The following is a 6,464-nucleotide window of genomic DNA, read 5'->3' as shown; positions in this document are numbered from 1 at the left end:
CTCTTTATTATTTATTTATTTATTTTTTGCTGACCAAAGAGAAAAAAAATCATTTTGACTTGAGAGGACATCACAGACCAAATGAGTTTCAGATAAGGAAGAATTTCCATTTATTTGTTCCCTGTGTGTAATTATAGCAAGAGGATAGTATGCATAATTAATGGTTTAGTAATTGAATTAACTGGAAACCTTTTCCCCGAAGTCCATTAGTCAACCTTACAGGACCCTTTTAATAACCTGTGTGCTCTATCATTTATTTGCAGAGCAAAGCACAAATCTTATTGCCTGTAAGATCTAAAACTATTCAAACTACAGTTTGCTGTTTTTGACTCTGTACTACAATCACCATGCGTTTCCACCTCTGGAGCTCGCTAGTTCAGATTCTATCGGTTCACCTGTTTCCCTGTTAAGAAACAATACCACAGTGTGGATATTTAGATAACCTAAAAACATTAGGTTGTTAACAGATGTTTTGAACTTGAGACTTTTTTAAAATATGCCCCATAAGCTTAATTTAATAAATGAATCAATGGTGAGTTTAAATGGCAAATTGCAACGCAACTTTCTTCAGGTGTAACAGATGAAATATTCGCTAAAAATTGCAAGTACATTTTCCTAGTGCTCATCCTCATTTCTGCTATGGGCTTTTACTTACTTCGCCAGTCTAAAAATCCGTTTTTGTAAATGTAAGCACTTTTATAAAATTTTCCAGTAGTGTCTATTCAGTTCTTCAAAAGCTCCTACAGGTGGAAGTGTTATAAGAAGTTCCTAGACAAGGCTGCTTTTTTTTTTTTTTTTACTCCCAAAAGCATTATACAAGTGAATTATAAAGCTGAGTTAAGGGTTTTGTTTAGGGGTCTGGGATTTAAAATAACTTTCCTGTAGCTAGTTCAAAAGCCTTAATCACAGAGTTACCTTATCAATAGAAATTTCCCCACTGTGGGACGAATAAAGGTATATCTTATCTAACAACAAACTGTAACTATCATTTTTCATTGTCTTTCACATGACTTTGTGTTTGAGGCTCAATGACCCAGTTATATTTGTTTATACTGCATACTGTAATGCACAATTATATTTTGTAATGCAAAAAAAAAAAAAAAGATTTTGATCTGCGCTGTGCACTATTATGTAACAATTCATTCATTTTGAGTAACGGCTTTATACTGATCCAGGTTGTGCAGATCAGAGTGTATCCTAGGAACACCAGATGTGAGGCCAGGAATACACTCTGGATGGGACACTTATTCACACTCACTCATTTCTATCATATCCAAAATTGGAAGGAAACTGGAGGGCACTCGTATGCTTGTTACGAAGCTGTAACACTTTCTATTTCACTCCCAATATTATACCTAGATGTGCTTAATGTAGACACATTGATGTTTTAGTGAAAAGTTATAATATTTCATCACAATCAGTCATTTTACATTAGTCATTTTACTGTTAGAATTGGGTCAGTCGCAGAACTTGATCCCTTTAATTTCATTTCTAACTTTGGGACATTTAGACCATGATATGGGGTAATTTTCTGCGGGGCATACCATCAATCAACCTTGTTAAATCTGCATTGTATGCAAGGATCAGATCTTTTTTTGGAATCAATAATTCAGCACACCCAGACCTTTCATATGGTCTGTTCCATGTTCCAACATTCACAAGAGTCATAACTGCCTATTTCACACCGTATACAGAGATGAGATCGTAAACCCCTGATAGCCATCTGGTGCCCCCATGCGCTAGACAGCACCCTTGCCAACCATAATGAAGGAATGTGTGTTGCAATACAGTTTATAATGTTTTTTGTTCTAAATGAAATTCTATGTTTAAATTTCCTGTTTGGGTTAGCAAATGTCTGAACATATTTAGCTACACTATTAAAACAGTTCTTCAGGGGTTCTTTTAATATTTAAGTGTTCTGAGCTTCCTAAAAGTGTTCTGTGTAAAGTCCTTACAACAGTCTATTGTAAGATTCTAGAAAAGCAGAGAAATATCGTCTGTTACTAACACATCATTGCATTGAGCAAGGAAGTAAGTAGCACAGACCCAAACCTTTAAAAAGATGGTATGAATGCTTGTAAAACAGGTATTGTAGGAAAAAAGTTGTGTGCATATGAAAAAAAGAAAGTTGTGCAACAAAGCCACAAGCCTCGTTTTTCCTTCCTTGTTGCATTTTACAGTAAATTACCAACCTAGAGGATTGCTTAATAGTTAATTTGATACTTGCATCAAATTTGCTTTATTTTTGTGTTTACTTTGTTTACTTTCACAGACACTGGTCTTTAAACTATATATATATATATATATATATATATATATATTTTTTTTTTTTTTTTTTTTTTAATAAATAAATAAATAAATAAATAAATTTATTTTTATATATATATATATATATATATATATATATATATATATATATATATATATATATATATATATGTATTTATTTTTTATTTTTTAGTACAAATAATGTGTGACTTTACACATACAGTATAACTTATCAGATAATGTTTAGAAAGTGGTGGACAAAAAGTGTATGTACAAAAACAATGGAATAAACACTTTGGTGTTTTTTTATTATAGTAATTTTATTACTATTTTATTTATTTATTTACTTATTACACATGCAATTTATCTAAAAACCAGAAAATTACCAAAATGTTTCTCCCTGTATTATCTTCAGAAACAAGTCTTGTGTTTCCTTCCATGTTGCATTTCTCTGTCAGACAAAACCACACTGGATTGCATAATAGAACCATATTGCATCGACTTTCATACATTTCCTCTTAAACATCAGAGATATTAGTCATTTATCAAAATTGAATTTATTTTGCACTTTATTTTGTACAGATATATCACCTCACTGAGTGCCTGTATTCTGTGTGTGTGTATGTTGCTAGAGTATGAAATTTCTTCTGTGGTAAAGGTGTGCTGCCAACTCCGCTGGTACTGGTAGTACCCGAGACAGGCAGAAGTCTCGACTATTTATAGAACAGAATTTTGTATAGATTTTTTTCCTGGCCGTCTGACATGGGGAGAAGGCACGATTCGCTGCCTGGAGAGACAAGCTGCCTGTTTTAGAACTCCACTGTCAGCGTCATTTGCAACGGGACACCTTGGGGATGACCCACATGTCAGACTGCACACTTAAGAAGCCATGAACCTACAGCACAAATTCGGAAAGAAGCGGCACTCTGATACATCAGTAGAAGTGAACAACGACACCACTGAAGTATGTCAGTCCTCACAGGCACAGTATCACAGTTCTCTAGTATACAATCATTTTAAGTTTCTTTTCTCCACAAGCCAGACAAGGTCACTGGAATTCTTCCTGGAACTCTATTAGGCCAATTTATGTTTTTGCACCTGTGATAAATCCAGTTTATTTCCAAACAATTCCACATGCAGTTTGCTGGTAAATGTGCAGAACCGATTAACCCTCCTCACTATAGAAAAGTGAGATAATGAGAAACATGGAAAGTGCCTGTCTCTTCTTGAGGGAGATGTTTTCATATCCCTCAAGTATGCTGAATGACAAGCGGCAGCAGGATTAGTTCCAGTGTCACCGTGGCGATTAGAAATGCTGGCCTTGTGTAGAGTTTTTTTTTCTTCATCCGAAGGCCACTGTTTATTTGCGTGCATGATGGGAAGTCAAGTATGCACTAAAGTGTGTAGCTAATCCCTCTTTTATTCCTGAGGTTACACCGCGTCTGCCTCATCAGTCTAAAACACTGATAACTCCTCACTCAAATAACTTCTATTAAGATACTATTTCCTTAAAACATGGGCGCCCTTTTCCATTCTGGCTTATTACAAAAAAAAGGAGCTGTAACTGCCGTCATTGGCTTTAATCATTCTTCACAGCCATCTTGCTCAAGAAACAGTACCATTTGTTAAAGAACGCTTTCTCCTTTCTAGGTACCTTTATCACCCTGCCCACCCTTCGTGTCTCTGCAAAAACCACATCAGCATCAATGTACACAGAAAGAAGGTACCAGGAAGGTGGGAGGTGAAAAAAGAGAAATGGGTCTCTGAAGTAAAATTTTATCATTGCTGTACAGCTGGTGGCTAGGAGAGGAAAAAAGGAAACGAAGGGCAGGTCTGACACTGGGTAAGACTGCTTGCTTGCAGCCACAGTGAATCATCACTTTGGCTTCCTTTCCTGGAGCTGGCTGCTCTAGCCGAGCTGAGCACTGAGCTCACACACAGAGAGCAAACAGAGCTCTGCTCAGATATAATTAGGCAGGAAGATGTCAGTGCTTTGAGTAAATCCAGCATTCATTCTATATCACTCACAAAAGACCTCTTGAACAAACCCTGCCATGGATATGTGTCCACACACAGAGGCTGAAACCTTGCAATTCCACAAACTCTTAAAAAGGTGTGTTTGCTAAACAGAGACTGCCTTTTGTGTATTGTAAGCTTCTGTCCTTTATTTTGCTAAAGAACTAACCAGCACAATCTTAAACAACCAATTAGTATGACGCTAAGCAATGAACTGTATAAAGAGAATAATATTATTTGTTTTTCCGCCTAATTGTTGTTTCCCTTTTTTTTCTCAGCTCCAAACATTGCTCTGGATTCCGTTCTTCTATTCCTCAATCTTTTTACTTAAAAACCCCTAATTCAATTAATCCGATCCATTATATCCATACAGCAAAGTAGTTACCAAACAGTCCTACAAAACTGGAATTCGGAAAGTATTTTGAAATTCTCAATGGCTTGGGAACTGGAGATACTGGAAAGGGGGATTGTCTAAAGCAGTGGAAAGCAAAGCCAGGGTATCTGTGATATTTATCCTGCATTCCTGTCAGACTACAATTAGCATAAGATCACCTAAAGTAGACAACTGGAGATGGGGAAAACATCACCTGGTCTTTTTCCCAATCAGCTGTCCAGTTTTTGTAAACCTGTGCCCAATGTAGCCTCTAATTCCTATTTTTGTCCTTGGTCAGATGTGGTCTTCTGCAACCTATCTGCCAAGTTCTGACATGTTTGTTCTGTGATGCTTTTCTGCTCACCATTGGTGTGTTTGAGTTACTGTAGGTTTCCTGGCAGAAAACCTGTCTGAGCCTTCTTCTCTGACCTCTCTCAACAACAAGACTTCTGGCAGGCACAGGACTTTTTATTTTATTTTATTTTTTATGTATAATTCTGTGTGAACTCCTGAGAGAGTTGTGCATGAAATTGCAGAAGATCAGCAGTTTCTTTAATACTAAAACCAGCCTGTCTGGCACCAACAACCATGCCACAGTTTACATCACTGAGATTACATTTTCAAACCTTCGGATGTTTGAACATTACTTGTTCTTGGTGGAAAGTAAAAAGATTACAAATAATGTATGTCTGTAACCTCAATGTTTAAAAAAAATGCCAAAATATGATTTTAAATAATAAAATAATGAGTCTAATATTTATATATAATCAAATGAAGCAGTGGTCTGAGCACCCAAGGACAAGGTTGGGTGTGAGGCAATCACTACTATTGTGTACTAAGAGAAATAGTGCATGAATCTTACCTTATTTATGAACTATTGTATTCTTGAGCAGTAGTTCTGGGAATATGGTTGTTTGCACAATAGGTTTGATGACCTCACTGACTCCCTAAATAGCTGCTGTTCTTTCAATATTCTGCAAAGCCAGGAAATGACATAACACAAATTTATGAAAGTTATACTAAAGTGCAAGCAGTAACAAAAGAAGCTGACACGAACGTAAAATATATTTCTTTTTGGGCTTTGCAAACCAGGTAATGTATAAAGATGCACCTACTGTAGAAAGTAATATTTGCACAGAGTAGATGTGTAACTATTCATTTTGAAGAAATACAAATAAAAATAAGGAGCATATATTAATTATTTATTAACTGGTCAATATATCAGTGAAGAATAAAACTTTTATTTGGATATGCATCAGTACCCGTGACAAATCATATGTTTCATATGTCACATATGTCACAGTAACACACTATTGATATAAGCTGCAGTGCATTACTTCTATCTCCATTTATTGGTATTAATGTCTAAGGTATTAAGTTTAGTTTCATACGCCTAGTTTCAAACTTGAACTGTTGTACTTTTTTGTTTTATTAATCTGAGCATTGTTGGATTAAAATGGACAATATGTGTCCATTTCAACATTCTGATAGAATTATCAGAGACATATCATTAACATAAACATACTGTACACTGTTGTTTTTGCTGCTGTTTAAAGTAAAACACAAACACTTTTCTTTGGATTGATTGCAATAAAAGTGTACTTTTCACATTGACATAAGAGTGCCAACAAAGTCAACAAAAATATATCCTTATAAAAAAGAAGTGGATATGCATCTTAATAATAAAAAAAAAAAAAAAAAAAAAAAAAAATAATAATAATAATAATAATAAGAAGAAGAAGAAGAAGAAGAAGAAGAAAAAAGAAAGAAGAAAAAGAAGAGTTAATTTTCCTCTCTATAGCCTGCT

Source organism: Silurus aristotelis, assembly GCF_946808225.1.
Source record: "Silurus aristotelis genome assembly, chromosome: 13".
Classification (NCBI taxonomy): domain Eukaryota; kingdom Metazoa; phylum Chordata; class Actinopteri; order Siluriformes; family Siluridae; genus Silurus; species Silurus aristotelis.
Note: the sequence above shows the minus strand (reverse complement) of the source record.